Source organism: Drosophila guanche, unplaced genomic scaffold (genome assembly GCF_900245975.1).
Source record: "Drosophila guanche unplaced genomic scaffold, DGUA_6, whole genome shotgun sequence".
Lineage (NCBI taxonomy): Eukaryota > Metazoa > Arthropoda > Insecta > Diptera > Drosophilidae > Drosophila > Drosophila guanche.
The window spans coordinates 5,254,055-5,269,643 of NW_022995751.1; the positions used below are offsets into that span (position 1 = coordinate 5,254,055).

Below are 15,589 nucleotides of genomic sequence, written 5' to 3' on the forward strand. Positions count from 1 at the left end.
ATCAAAATGCAGCAATTCCCTTTGGCTATTGGCTTGCAACCGGGCGTTGAGTCTTTGGCCTTCAGTCAAACAAATAAATAAGATAAATTTTTGTGCTGATGCTGCCAAAAAAAAGGAACGGAACGTACGAGTAACGAGGAGACAGATGACAACGGCGGCGTTTACGCTGCGTTAGTTTTATGCGTTTCTCCGGGAGTTGGAGTTGGAGTCGGAGTCGGAGTCGAAGCCGTAGAAGGGAGCCAAAACGTTTGTCCGTCCCGTCCCGGCTGTCACCAATCTCCAAACTCTCCCGCTGAGGGAATTTTTATTGCACTGCCAGCAGATTTTATGGCGCTCTAAGTTTATGGGGCCCGTAGACGTTGACGTTGCTGTTGCTGCTGCTGCTGCCTTGACCGGGGGCACGGCACCGATTGTGTGGCTCCAAGAGGGAGCCCAAATGCGAGTCCGAGTCCTGGGCGCCTCCCTCTAAGCGGCTCTGCTTCTCTGGTCAGCGGAAAGCAGGCAAACAGAAATCAATGAAGGGGACAGGACAAGTCAGCATCGCATCGTCACATCGCACATCGCCGTCTGGCGCCAACATTCGCAAATAATTAAAAGTTACCACACAGAGACACACACTCACACACACACTTGCTACATGCTACATGCCACATGCCTCGCAAAGCAGTTGGCAGTAGCAGCAGTAGCCCCGCAAAGGCACGGCAAAAGGCACCACCGGAGCGACAGCACGTCTGGAAGGACGTTTGCTGCATTGCGCTTATCCTTGTGATATATGAATATTGTGCACACACGCACGCCACCCCTGCCACCGTCTGCTGCCACCAAGAGAAGAGGAGCTCGGAGCTCGGAGCTGGGAGCTTTGTGCTCTGTCTGCCATAAGCCGTCAGTTTATGGGGTACGTTGTCGTCGTCCTTCCTGGTTGTCCTTCTGTTTGCAATTTGCGCCTACAACTACGGAAGAGAGTCCGAGTGTCCGTGCGGAGGAGACGGCGGCGTGTCCATGTCCTTAACGGTCACGTGTTTGCTTTACGTGTTGAGAAAATGAAAAGAGTACGGATACGGTCTGCCGTCTCCCATCTGCTGTGTTTGTTTCGAGAGGTTGGAGGTGTTGATGGGTCGCCGCCACCCAGACACGGACACCTGTGTCCGCCAGCGTGTCCTGTGCTGTCCTCTTCTGTCCTCACTGCTTGTGCCCCGCGCCACGTTAGTGGCCTGCGATTGCTGTAGTTATTGTTGTCGCATATTGCACACAGATGTGTGGCCCCCTCACCGCTTTGGCTTAATGGAGTGCGTGTCCGTATCCGTGTCCTTTGTGCTGGACTCAACTCTGCTTTAAAGTTTCCCTTTTTAACTTTTTCGATTTTCTCAACTTTAATTGGCAAAATGGTCAGAAAGTTTTTCCACTTTTCATATCATAATTCATGTTCTATTTCCTGGAACAGGGTCACCCGAAAGGGCAATTAATATTCTTAATTAGGGTAATTAAACAGCGCAATGCTGACAACTACACAACACTCTACACCAGCGATTCGATGTGAGAGAAAACTTTACAACAGTTCTTTTCCCTTTCTACCCTTTGCCTTTTCCATCTTTGGTGCTTTTTTCCTACGCTCCTTTTACTCGTAAAAATATAAAAAACATAAATTTTCACGCCACTGAAAGTTCTCACTCTCTCTCTCTCTCTCTCCTCTCTCTTCTTTGCTTCTCTTGTGCCGTTGCTTTCGGGTCTTGTTAGCACGCGAAATCGGGAATTGGATTGCGAGAATGGTAGGAAGAACGCTACAGAGGCAGAGTAGAGAGGGAGAATGGTTGTCGAGATTTTTGATTTATGGCCCAGCAAAAGTTTAACTGCATTTACATACACACACACATGCAGATCTAAAGAAGTTTGTATACGCTTTGCGGTAGAGTAGAGTACATTAATTTTGAGCAAAAGTTGAAAACATTTCAAGAGTAGATGCTTAAGAGAGCCACTCAGCTAAGCGAGAGAGAAAGGTGTGCAAAGGGGGAGAGCAGAACGAAGATGGCTTGGCGAACGAAGTAGAACGGCGAGGGAGCAGCAGTTGCCGACCGTTGATCTATTTTTAGAACAAATGGAGAGCAAGCTTCAGTGCTTAGATTTTAGTTTTGGGTTATAATTCTCATACAGCAATTTAGTTAGTTGTGCTGTCTTTTCTGTAGATTTAAATTCTAATTAATGTCTGCAATCTCCAATCAATCATTAACTTTTAAGCCAAGGGAAGTGTATGCAACTCTTCGCTATGCTGTTCCGTTTTTCTGCTCCTTTCATCTGTGTGAAATATTATTTCAAATATTGCAAAAGGGTATGCAGGAGAGAGTAATGACTGCCAGGAGTCAAAGGCTCGAAGCGAGGCCAAAGTTGGAATCCGAGATGGAGATGTGGTGTGAAATTATACCAAATGAAGTGTTAATTTCATGCCGCAAGTGGAGGATTAAGTGCCTCCGGCTTTCGCGCCATGGAACTAAGGGAAATCTCATGATAGAACTCTGATGGCAATGAATAATCAGTTTCAGATCGAATAACGGCTAAAGAGTGTTAAACATGGCGCTAACAAGTCGCTAGCTGGCTAGCTCGCTCGCCCGTGGGGTCGCTGGAGTCACAAACAAACAGCGCCAAAGATCGGACAGCGAAACATGCTTGTAAGCAAATGTTTGGCAAAGTGGAACGGCGTGTCGTATGCCCCGTAAATGAGATCTGAAATAAGTGCAGCGCAAGTGCGAAATGCAGCAGCGGACACTTGCTTAATTGCGCTAAACAATGAGCCAGCTAGCCAGCCACTCAGTGAGGGAATGAGGAAGCAGCCGCAGACCAGCCCAGCAAAATGCCACCAAATGGCGCTCACACAATGGCAGTGCAGCAGCAAAGGCAGCAAAAAAGCAGCCCCCGAGCCTCAGGTTTTGCTGTCGCGGCTTTGTTCGCACTGAAAACTGCAAAAAAAATATACAAACAAAAAACCGAAGAAACAAAATGCAAAGCGGGAAAACTGAAGACTGAAAATGCAATGCCAGGGAAATATGATTCATGGCCAAGCGATGACAACAAAAATTGTCACAATTACTGTACAAACAGAAGCAACACTGGCCAAGAGCTTAGAGCGGTGGCAATCCTAGGAAGCAAACTGTACCGCAAAAGATTTGCCGCTGCCTTTTGCATATTTCCTTTGCATCCTCCCATATTTGTTTACTGAAACTGCATTTATCCACACAGAATCATCAGCGTAATGATGTTGACAACCCTGAAAGACTGCAGCAGATTGGCAGAGTTGCCACTGTATTTGCATGGCATTTGTCACGCTTATTAAACACACAGTGGAAACAGTTGGAAACAGTTGGAAACCTGATGAAGTTTTAGCACTGAAGCAATGGAGTGTAGAGGAGTGTCCCCTGGTAGCACCCCACCCCCGCAGACAAACATTTGGTAGCACGACGCGACGCCGCGATAAGCCTCGAGGCTCGATGCATACCCATGTGGCTCTTGTGGCTCTTGTGGCATGGCGTCGACACACAAAGTTAACCAAACAAAATTGCAGAAATTAAAATGTAAACAAATTGTTGGTGCTGCTGACACGCCCCACGCTCCTCTCCTGCGGGATTATACTCCGCTATAAACCCCACAACAGTCTAAAGTGTCCACATGGATGGGTCGGGGGACGGGGTACGGGGAGACGACTGCTGTGGCCATTAATCTGGCAAATGTCTCTGACGCCATTTAAGCCACACTTCACTCTCTTTACTTCGGAGTTGTCTTTGCCAGCAATAAACGACATCATAAACATCAGCATTCAACGTGTTATGCATTGATAATGGACAGCAGAGACGACAGCCAGTAGACAGAGCCAGAAAGAGAGAGAGAGAGAGAGAGTGGGAGAGTGGGAGAGCTTCCATTGCAAGTGGAAAGCAAACAAAGCATGACCAGGCAGAAATATGGCTAATAAAATAAAACGCCATTTGCTTGGAACACACCCGCTCGTCCTCCCCAAAACAAGAACGAGTTGGGTTAGGGGGTGGAGGAAGCTACGATATAATAATGAATGACGGTAGGGTGGGGAGGGAAAACCTACATAAGCACACAAAACTCTTTATAAAAGTACGCCTACAACAATCACTTTTCTCTCTGCTGCTGCCTCTGCCTCTGCCTCACTCTCTCACACTCGCTTTGGCTGTGTGCAACCAATGACAGCGGCAACATGTTGCTGCTGCTGCCGCTGCTGCTGGTGCCGCCTCCCCACTCACTCACATTCGCTGGCAAACACAGGAAAAGCTGCCAATTGAGTGGAAAAGCTGGATTTTAATTGTTTTTATCTTGGTGTCTGGCATTATGGCGTTTATGCGGCGGTGTGGAAATGTTGGGCAAGAGAATAGATTTTCACAGTTGCAATTGTGAAAGAATCGTATAAGCTCTTAAGCATTTTATGAATTTTTTCCTTGGCTTTGAATGATATTGAAACAGGCTTTAGCTATCATCGAAGGGTAAGGCATTTTTCTGTACCTTTTGTCATTTGAATTTACTTTTTCAATGTTAGCAAATATTATGAATTCCTCTTCAACTGTGAAATTTTAGCCATCATTGCTCTAAAGTGGCATTCGAGGCAAGTCTCTGGCTGCTGCCCTGCACTTTTCATGCACTTCTCCCGCGCATAAACCTCAGCTCTGGCAATCTGTCAAATGAAAATCTCATTTATTATTTGAACTACTGGCTGGCTGCCTGCTGCCAGACTGCTGCCTGCCACTGTTGCTGTTTATTTGAATTGGAGTTCCCGGCGTCTGGCGCACTGCAATTAAAATGATCACTGTAATTTTGAAAACGACTGCGAATTGCGGCCCGAACCAAATTTGACGTCAATATGCGAGCTAACGATATGCTAATTAGTTGGTGCTGCTGCCACTGCTGCTCCATGCGAGTGCTGGGATCATTAATTAAGACGAGAGGCCTCTGATCTGAGAGATCGGATTGACTGCCCCACGGATTGGGGCTGCTGCTGCAACCTACGCTGCCGCGCTACCGTTGACCAAGTGGATAATGCCAGATAATGGCAATTTCCTGCCTTGCCTCTTGGCCAATTGTTGCCTGCTTTTGCTGTTGCAACTCCCGTGCCAAAGGAGCAGCAGCAGCAGCAGCAGCACACATGCAGCATGCAGCCGGCCCCTGGCTGACCGCAGCTTAAATAAAATTACATTCAAATTCAATTGTAAATGCATTTTATCTGTTGGTTTTTGCTGCCTGCCACTGCCACTGGGTAGTGCTGCTGCTGCCGCTGCTGCCGCTGCTCCCTCTGCTGCTGTTGTGGCTGTAAACTGCAATCATGTTGCACATTTTTCTTTGGCATTGCCTCTTGCCTCTGCCGTCTTGCACTTCGTGGTGCTCCCTGGTCTTCTCCTAGATCAGCAGACGCCTGTGCCTTGGTCTGTGCCTGGGTCTGGGTCTGGGGCCTTTTTACAATCAAATGTAATTATTTTTGCAATATACACCTTCAGCTGCTCCTACTTCTGCTGCCTGTTGCATCGGCGGCGGGGGTTGGGGCATGTGGCAGCAACAAGTTGCTTAGCATACTTCCGTTTGAGGAGGCCACAAAAGGCCGCGCCCGATACCCAGAAGAGTCCAGGCTCTTACTTCTAGAGGGCGATCGCGTGATCAAAGTCAATTTAGCCAGCGATATACAGACACATTTGTTTTGCCAGTGCCCCTCCGCCGCTGCTTCTGTTGCACGTTGCACCACACAAATGTGGGCCCAACGATCCTGTCGTCATCTGCTGCGGCTGCTGCTGTTCCTTGCAGCTAAATTAAACCATTGCCGCTTTATCGGAGCAGGCAAATGAAGAGGAAGGAGAGGCGCCTACTCCAAGGGCAACACAGAGACAGAGAGAGAGAACGAAACGAAACGGGTTCTGCCACTCCGAATGTGATGTGTTGTGAGTGGGATGAATCTTCGGTCTTCTGTGGCACTTCCTTCTCACAAAACATTGATGTTTCCACTCACTCACTCGCTGCAAGAGTTTATCATAATTAGGCACACGATTTGCTGCTTAATTGCTGAATTAACATAAAGATGTGTGTGGCTCGGCAAAGAATGGCCACCAAAAAACAGCCCCAAAAGCGAAAAGCGAAAAGCGATCCCTGACGCTCATTTCATAATTATATATGAGGGTTCGGGCTTAAAAATGAATGGCTGAAACGCCTGCCATTTTAGACCATAGACTTAGACTCGCAACTTGGGCTTCAACTTGGAAATTATTTAATTTTTAACCTCTAGGGCCGCAGCCACACAGCAATCATCATTAAGCACGAGCGAGTGAGCTTGAGCTTGAGCTTTCGTATTTGTTTTTTGGTTTTTTTGCTGTCTGTTTGGGCTTTGGGGTCAGCGCCAGACCCTTACTCCTCCAACTTCAGCTTCAATGGCTGCTGCTCCATTGCTTCATCGTTTATCAGTCAAAAGCGATCTTTTGCAATTAGCCTTAAACGCTTTCTGTGGGCCTCAACACTCACGCACTTGGCAGTCGCCTCGGGAGTGAATCTTTCAAAGTGGGTCAGCCAAGATGCATCCAGGCCCAGTTCCTCCGCCATGCCATTCGCATTCTGTCCATCACATTATCAGAACGAAATTATCGTATATCAAAGGCAACAGTTTCTTTGGGGTGGATCGTTCTCAGACGATCCGCTGGGCCCTGCACTTTTGAAGATATCTCTCGCGCGGGGAAGGGATCGCGGAACGCGGAACGGACTGCACTGGACTGCATACGAAGAGTATTTATTTTTAATCATCTTTTTGTGAAAGCAGGTGAAATTTTTTTGGCATTTATGAAAGTGCAACGGCGGCGGCGGCGGCGTGACCCATTCCCCTGAAAAGAAGTCGCAGCGTCTCCTGTATATAAAAATTAATATAGATTGCAAGCGGCAGATACATTGGGGCAAGACGCCAACCTACCGACAGTCCCTGCCTGCCGCAACAACAACAACAACAACAAAACAAAAACAAGTTGAAAGTTTCTTAAGGTTTTGCCCTCTCTGTGTGTTAAATTTATTATGCCGAGAGGCCGATCATTATCGGGTAGCCGAGCACAAATTATATATGCGCGCGCGCACACATGATGAGCATTAAAGAGGATCCTGTAGTCGCAGGGATCCTCTGTGGCTGTGGCAACCTTCTGTGGTTGGCAACCTATAAAATGTCGCAGACTATAAATCCACTTGCGGCAATAAATTTCTCAAAATGTCAGCGCAGGCTCCCGCATTAATTACACCTGAGAGTGGGAGAGACTCCAGACAGTGGAGACTGTGCGCAGACTGTGGAGACTGTGGACTGCGACTGGAGGCGTGCAACACCCGCATTTTGTGTGGCGTAATGTGAGCTGTGTTGCCGTGGCATGTAATCAATAGTTGTAACCACCGAAAGTGCACTCGCCAAGTGGAAGTCCAAGTCGAAGTCGAAGTCGAAGTCGAAGTCTCCCTCCCTGCTCTGCTCTGCTCTGCTGTGTGTGACCGCAAAAAAAATGCAAGTGCAAAGCATTCAATTTTTGAACCGCGTTGACTGCAACAAGTTCTTTCAATTTGCCTCGTTGCAGCCAGCTGGAGTGGTGGAGTACAGCCACAACAACACACAAGTTGCAGCAGCATACTGGCTGCGGCAAAGGGGAACCTGCACAGAAACAACGACACTTAAAACAACCTGCAATTGAAAACTTTGCGCGTGTTTTGGCTCGCATTTTGATTGCCTACAAGCCGTTGCTGTCACTTTGCATTATACGATCGAAGGAGTCCAAGAGTCCAAGACACCGGGCTTCGGGGTTGAGACGGGGAGACAGGGAACGGGCATGGAAGTGGGAAAGAATCGAAGGAGCAGGCAGGCAGGCAGGCAGGCAGCCGCCTTTCGACGAGCGTCAGGCGTCAAGAAATGCATGCAAAACGCGCCAAAGTCCCAGCTACAAATTCGTTGGGGTTGTCTCGACAAGAGACAGAGAGATAGAGAGAGAGCAGCACTAGGGATAAAATAATTCCCAAAGGAGATGTTTAGAGGAAACATTTTGAAAGGGAGAATGTTACAGTCTCTGGGAAGAAGGGATTTAAAGAAGTAAATCTGTGGCAGACCTTTTAGAGTAATGAATGAACTCTTTTTAACCTTTCTTTCATTGAATTGTTCTATAAATTTACGAGTACTTCCCCCAAATATGATGAGCCATAGATTATATTTATCATAAGCTGCCGTTTCGTTTGGAATTTGCTTTTTCTTCTCTATTCTTTTGGTCAAACATTTACTTGGAATACGTTTTCTTTCGGCATCTCCATGGGGTTTCTATTCTCATTCAAAGGTCATTAATTATGTGTGTTTGAGCTTTGATTTTCTTATGTTTTTTTGTGCTCGATTATCGTGCAATTATGTTTCGTTTCATATGCTAATTTCCCCACTCAAAAGAACACAATTATGTTGGACAGTGAGCACTGTAATGAGTGGACACTGGACACTGGATTTTAGTTAATTTATGCAGCAGCGCTCGTGTCACCCGATTGATCGATGACTGGAGGGTTTACCAGCACAAAATATCATCTGCATCAGGTGTTAATTGATTTCGTTTGGCTCTGGCTTTGGCTCTGGCTCTGGTCTTGTAATTTGATTCGTTTGTTTATGGCTTGAGCCGTTCCTTTTGCTGTTGGATATTTACCGTTTCGTGCTGCAGGGAACTGACTGAACCGATTCGTTTGCCAACTTAATTATTGAAGATTTGTGTGGCAGGCAAACATAAAACAAGAGACACACTCACGATCGCTCGCGTTGTTCAATGAACGAATGAATGAATGGAACTGCTCTGCGAATGGGAATCGCTGTGGCCTTTTCTTCTGCCTCAAGGGAGGGCTAGAGAGAGGGGGAGACGGTATGTTTTTTTTGTTAATTAAGCTACATTTCATACATGCAGCTGGATGGATTTATGAATAAAGCGCCAGCGCCAGCCGAAAAAAGAGTAAAAATCAAAAATCAAAAAGTTCAAAAAATGAAGAAAAAATAAATAAAATTATGTGATGACACCGAAAGCAGCACCGAACAGCAGTTGTATATATTTTGTTGTGGGGCGTGTCAAAAGAAATCTCAAATAAAAATCCGCGAGAGCTTTTCTGGCCTTAATCGCCACTGGCCCGGCCCGGCTCGGTCGACAAAGGTCGCCCCGATTGAGTTGTACCTCGTACTCGTAGTCTTAGTTGTTGTTGTTGACGTCATGTTAATGTGGCTGCCGATTTTTATGGTCTGGTCTCTGGCCAAGAGTCTGCCTCAGACTCCAAAGACCAGTCACAGTCGCTGTCCGTCCGACTGTCCATCCGTCGCTCTCGCTGTGGCGACTGTCGCTAGCAATTAATCTTCGAAAAGTGGCCAGAGATTCATTTAGCTGCATTTTTTTTGTTATTTTATTTATTTTTTTATGACAAAAACTTGGCAATCTGTCGAGAATGCTCAGGCTTCGTTCACTTTCAATGGCAGTAAACCTCTGGCAGCGGCGGAGAGCCTGAGCTGCAGCTTTAGCTTCAACTCCCGCTCAATGGCATTGCCTGCTGCCACCCCAAAAGCGGCAGCACTGGGGATGACAGAGTGACACGAGGGGCACGACAAATGGGAGAGTAAGAGAGAATCTTAGCCTTAGGACTGCTCTCTCTTCTAATGCCACCTGGCACTGCCTTTTCGCACGATTAATCACGCACCCATCACTGTGTAGCGTTGGACATCGCATCACCCATTGGTTATGGCAGTTGCAGCAGCACACATGATCGATCTCCCTCCCCCTCTTTGGTGTGTCCTCGACGCACGCATTAAATTCAAAATGCGTTTCAGCGTCGCAGCTTTTTACAGTGAAGGTTGCCAGGTGGAGCGCGAGCGCAGCAGCGTTCGCTGCCCAAAGCCAGACCCGGGCCAGGGTTGTCAGGCAGAGCCAAAAAAAAAGAGAGGCACACAAAAAGTGGCAACTGGCAGTTGTGCAGTTGCAGCTGTGCGTTGGAACTTACCTCGAGACGGGAGTTAGACTTGGGGCTGGATACTCCTTGGGCACTTCGGGGGCATAGTCTGCAATGAGGGAGGGAGAGACATCGTTAGAGTTTGAAGATTTTTTGGATAAGATGCTGCTGCTGCTGCTATGACAAATTGTGGCAGGCAGCTAGCAGATTTCTGTTGCGTGGCAACTTCAGCTGCTAATTGCTGCGGTAATTAAAGCAGAACACAGCCACAGACGTTACGATCATTAATCAAAACTGGAAACTGGACAAAACTTTGCCTCTGCTGTGGCTGCTGGTTCATAAATATTTAATGGTCTCTCGCATAGGCAAATATTGAGATCGCATCGGTGGGGCCGAGAAGGCGAGGAGAGTCTTGCGAGACTGCTTGGCGTTCCAATGGTGATTCGATATCGTCTGTATCTAGATATAGATATTTGGCCAACATTTCGGTTGAATTTGCTTTCCTCCAGCTGGACATTGATTGATTGAAGTGTTTTAATATTAGTTACACACCGCCGGACTGGTTGCCACCCACTAAAAAATAAACGTACAGGCCAAATTAAGTGGGCGTGTCTGCAACCGAAAAAACAGTGGCAGCAAGAGGGGGCAGGAGCCTCGTGTATCAAAAAGGGAAGCCGCCGGCAGCCGCCTGATTGGAAACCGAAGGTAATTCCTGATTGAACGACACAAATTGATTGATGATTCCAGCGGGAATACTCTATAAACAGGAGGAGCTTAATGGACTATCAAAGAGGAATTGTTTGACATGGAAATTTAGGAAAGTAGAAAGTAGATTTAAGCTGAAGAAAGAGCAAACTTTGAGGCTACTTTTGGGCGTTTCTTTTGCTCACAGAAAGTGTATTTGTTGCTTCGTTCTTGGAAGTTTTTAGTCCCGTCTTGCTTTAAATAATTTATAATCTTTTTGCTGTGTGTGTTTGCTGCTTATAAATTTACTTAGATAAACGATTTCCAGTAGCAGACAGACAGACACAAATCTCATGTCACATTTGCAATTGTTGCCGCTGCCTTTTTCGGCTCAGACAATTGCTATTATTTGCTAATTATTTTGTACAATTTAATCAATTTAATGCAGCAGCCTGTCAACGGGGTGCCCGAGGGGGTTGCTGCATGATTTGCATGGCATGGAGGGGGGCGAGCGGTGCTGCTGCTGTTGGGGGCGACTGCTAATTGACAGAAAAAAGTGACATGCCAGGCAACCCTTGTGTGTGTGCTTGCCACCTGTTGCAATTAGGCATGCAACATGGCATGTTTTTTGCGGTGGCATATGACCAGCAGCTATGTGCAGCAGCCAGGCAGTTGCCATTCTGTTGCAGCTGCGCGACCTTAACAAATATGCCGCCAACAAAAATCGTAGCAAAAATCGACTAAAAAATCGACAAAATCGTAAAGCAAAACAAAAACTTGTTCAAACAAGAAAACACTGAAAAATGTTTGCCCCAGCGGCAACAGTCAGCCAACAACAGTCTGTAGCTGTTGCTGTAACTGTAGCTGTTTGCCGCACAGCTGCCACTGTTGCCTGCCACTGGACACGCTGCTGCTGATAAACTCTGGCACTGCCTTATCGCACCCCCAACAAGCGGCTGGCTGCCTCGCATCTTCGCTCGTGAGCTGCTCCTCAGCCTCAGCCTCCCAACTCTTATCTCATGAACCTTGGCCCTCTCCCTCTCCCTTTCCCTCTCCTCCTCCCCTCTCTATCTGAGTCTCTGTATCTCTTGAGTCGCCACTTCAGGCCGTATTCCATTTCGATTTGAAAACTATTCGAACCATACGCCTACTCACAAAACAAAACTCACAGATAAACATCGCGCCGAGCTCTGAGCCCTGCTGCTGCGAATGAAATTTCAAATGAATTTCAAATGAGTGTGGCCCAGGCCCAGGAAAAATGGAAATCCATGGAAATCCACTTCTGTGCAGCTCCACTTTTGCTCAGGCAGCGCGTGAGAAAATGATTTTTTTGTTACTTCTTTCCTTTTTTTTTTGTTGAATCTAAAATCAGATTCCAATTCCATGCCCAACTCTGACGCTTTTTGGGTTATGTTTATGCTTATGGGTTTTTGTTTTTGTGTGTGTGTGTGTGTGTGGCATGCATCGTATCTGAAAAACCGTTTGACTTTTGCAGTTTAAACTTTCAAATGCAATTAGTTGTGGGGCATAAATTACATAGCCAAAGCCAAAGAAAGAGAGGGAAAGAGAGGGACAGAGAGAGAACTTGCAAGCCGAATAACTGACCACAGAAAGAAGCCTGCTATTAAAATGATTGCCACTGGGATGTGGCATGTGGACACCCTCGAAGGGGGGATAGAGCGGGGTATCGTATCGTTCCACCTACTACAATCAACGAGGCGTGCATGCAACGTAGAAATTGCTACGGCAGCGGCAGCAAAATTAGCAGCGCGTGCTAAACAATTGCCCCAAGCAGCAAGCAGCAAGCAGCAATGGTGGCAACAACAGTAGCTGCCGCTGCAACACAATACACACCCACAAAAACGACAGACGATAGAAATGAGAGCGCTGTCCGAAAAGGGGTGGAAGGGAGGTAGAGGCCTTTTTGCATATTGTTTTACAGCTCAAATATGGCGGCAGTGTGGCAGTGGCAGTGGCAACAACACTCTAACTCTCGTAATTGCAACAATTTAACGGTCTGTCGCTTGTGCTCAGCGCTTAAGTGTACTTTTGGGGCTCCTCCGTGCCTCTTTTGTGTCTCCTCGCAGCGCACACTTTTTTTTCGGCTGCCTACAACTTAATCAGAAAAACTAATTGCATTTGCATAGAACGAACGCATGGGGCATAGAGACAGAAGTGCCACAGAGCCAAGTGGCAGATTCAGTTGCACAGAGCGACAGCCAAAGGCCTGACTCTGGCTTCGGATGTGGTTTTCAACGCTTCGCTGTGTCAACTTTCAATCAAAAGTCAACAAAAAAAAACAAACCAAGTAACTTTGGGAGCTTCCTGGAGGCAGCAGCAGCAACAGAAACAGCAACAGCAAACCGCAAGCTGCAGGTTCTACTCCTAGCGGGTGCCTGTGCCGTCTCCGGAGGTGGCCGCATGTCCGCTCGACCGTGGGAGCCACCGCCCGAGAGTAAAGAGTAAATTAAAAACTCAGACACAGGAGTAACGTACCATAAGATACACACACAGACACGTGAAAATACGCAGCTCACATTCTAATTTATATGAGGAGAAGAAAGACAGAGGGACAGAGGCAGAGTGGACGCCCGCGCAGCCTGGCAGCGACGGCTACGCATTTTTGCACGAAGATCCAGCCAGAGAAGACGAAGGAGGAGGAGACTCGCATCCACTGATGGATCACCGTAGATAAGCGAATCTTGCAGATAATCGCATCACTCACTGCAGAGCCACAGAGGCAGTCCGAGAGATGCTGCCTGTTGCTGCTTTTGGCTGCTGCATTCTCTGGCAGGTTGAAGACCCAAAGTCCGCAGTCTCCGAGTCGTCCCCGAGACATGCAATAATTTTCAAACAGCAGACACAGTGAGTGCCACAGAGAGAGGCCTCCGTCTTGATGATGCATGACAGTGACAGTGCGTTGCAGTTGTTGCTGTTGTTGCACTGACATTAAGCATGTTGCAAACAGACGCGGCACAAACCTGACAATAAGTCCTGCCTGGCTGGCCGGCTGGCTGCCTGCCTGCTGCAGCGAATTGTGGGTGCCTCGAAAATTAGCCACAAAAGTTATTTTCATGCTTGATCTGGCAGGAGGAGCAGCGGCAACAAGGGGTGCCAAGGGGGGTTGGCTTTACAGCCGCAACGAATGGCAGGCTCTCACTGTGTCTCTGTCTTTGTGGCAGTCTCCTTCCGAAAATCAATTAAAATTCATGGCTAATTGATTTTTGAACCGAAAAAATCCATTCTAAACTTGAGATTTTGTGGGGTAAAATCCTCTCACCAAAATCACTCTCTCACTCTCTCTCTTTCTCACTCCATCTCTCTCTCTCTCTCTCCAGTGGCAGCGGGGGCAGTGGCAACCAAATGAAGCTGGCGCCAGTCGTCATCAGGTGGGGAGCTGATAAAAATCACGGCTGCCGCGGGTCTTTCTACCTGTAGAGAGCGCGCTTGTTGCGGGGGGGAATATCTCTTCTGTGTGTTGCCCCCTCGAGGGTAAAGAGTTTTTTCTTCTTCTTATGTCTAGCCACCGACGCAGTTGCAAGAGGCAACCGTCAACCGTCAACGGGGCATCATCATTATCATCATTAAAATGTCAGTTAATAATTTTTACCTTACAGTTGCCCCCACCGAGTCCCTGGCCCTGGCCCTGCAGCAGCTGCTGCCCCTCACGGCTTTGAGAGTATTTTTTTGAGTGGTTTTTTGCTTTCCAGTTTTTGACGTTTTACAACAGAGCCACAAGGGAGAGGGAGGAGAGGGAGGAGAGGGAGGAGAGCAGCCTCCACTCAACTTTTCTGTGGCTATGTTTTTCTTGGCTACCTGTGGCCCTGCGTGAATGCATGCCCCTTGGGTGGCCTATACTCCAGCTCCTCCCACCACACTTGCCAGTGACCTTATTTACGCCGCGAGAGACACAGACAGAGAGAGGGACAGATACAGAGACAGAGACAGAGAGTTGGTCCTTTTGCTCTGGTTGCAAGTGGCAGAAGTTCGTTGCTTAAGTCTTTTGTTTTCGTCGTCGAAGAAATGTGAAAAATGTTGAAAATTGCGCGAGCAATATCCACAATAAGTATTTAAGTAGCCTGCCACTTGAGGCAGCCTGTTGCAAGTTGCTTTCTGCTGCTTGTTGCACCTGCAGACAATTGCTAATAATTATTTATGCGGCCCAGGCTGTGGCGGGGCAGGCTGCAACTTGCAGCTAGAGGAGCCTGCCACTTGGCATTGGCTACTGTGCAACCAGCAACCAGCAACCCCTCTCTCTCTCTGCCTCTACACCACCCTGCGCTGCAGCGCGGCTCATCAGGCAGTTAATGACCAGTCGACGTGGTCATCGCCATCGCAGGCGTCCCAGTGGCAGCGGCAGCGGCGCGGCAGCCTCATGACTCCATAATTATGTACACAGATGGAGCAAAGATACACAGATACAGATGCAGAGATACACATAGAGCTAGATGCACAGCAGATACAGAAAAGAAACTGCCACGGAAAGCCACTGTGCGCCACATTGGTGGGTGGAGCATCACGCCTTTTGTTGCTTGGAGGCTTCGCAACTAGCTAGATGTATCCTTGAGCAGTAGAATATAGCTTTGAGCGGATGCTACCAGCGAATAGAAAGAAGGAAACTCGATAGCTAATAAAAGTCTTTCAAATTTGAGAATATTTTCATGCCATTTTATCAATTTATTTGTAGCTGTAGCTGCCAATGCAAATATTCAACAAAATACGAATTTTAAAGAAAGATTAAGCCTTGCTCCTCTTTGTGATTCCCATTAAAAACTGAAACATTTGTAATTTTCAACAATTTTCATCAAAACTGATTGAGAAATATCTGCAAGATTTCAAGCGAAATCAATGCCTGCAGCTTGACTTTCCATTCAATCAACAAACTGTTGCTGCATGTCTTGCCACATTTCCACTGCCACAACACCGATCTATTTATCTTCAAGGGTATTCCTAG

At 47.3% G+C, this 15,589-nt stretch overlaps 1 protein-coding gene across 1 annotated transcript in view; it reads right to left on the reverse strand.

Annotated features, from left to right (window-relative positions):
* Positions 1 to 15,589, reverse strand: part of LOC117586975 (zinc finger protein 1) — a 28,749-nt gene that overhangs the window by 4,200 nt on the left and 8,960 nt on the right. The window contains exon 2 of the mRNA XM_034277354.1: positions 10,003 to 10,060. The gene's annotated coding sequence lies outside the window, so the exon portion shown is untranslated. The remainder of the gene's footprint in view (positions 1 to 10,002; positions 10,061 to 15,589) is intronic.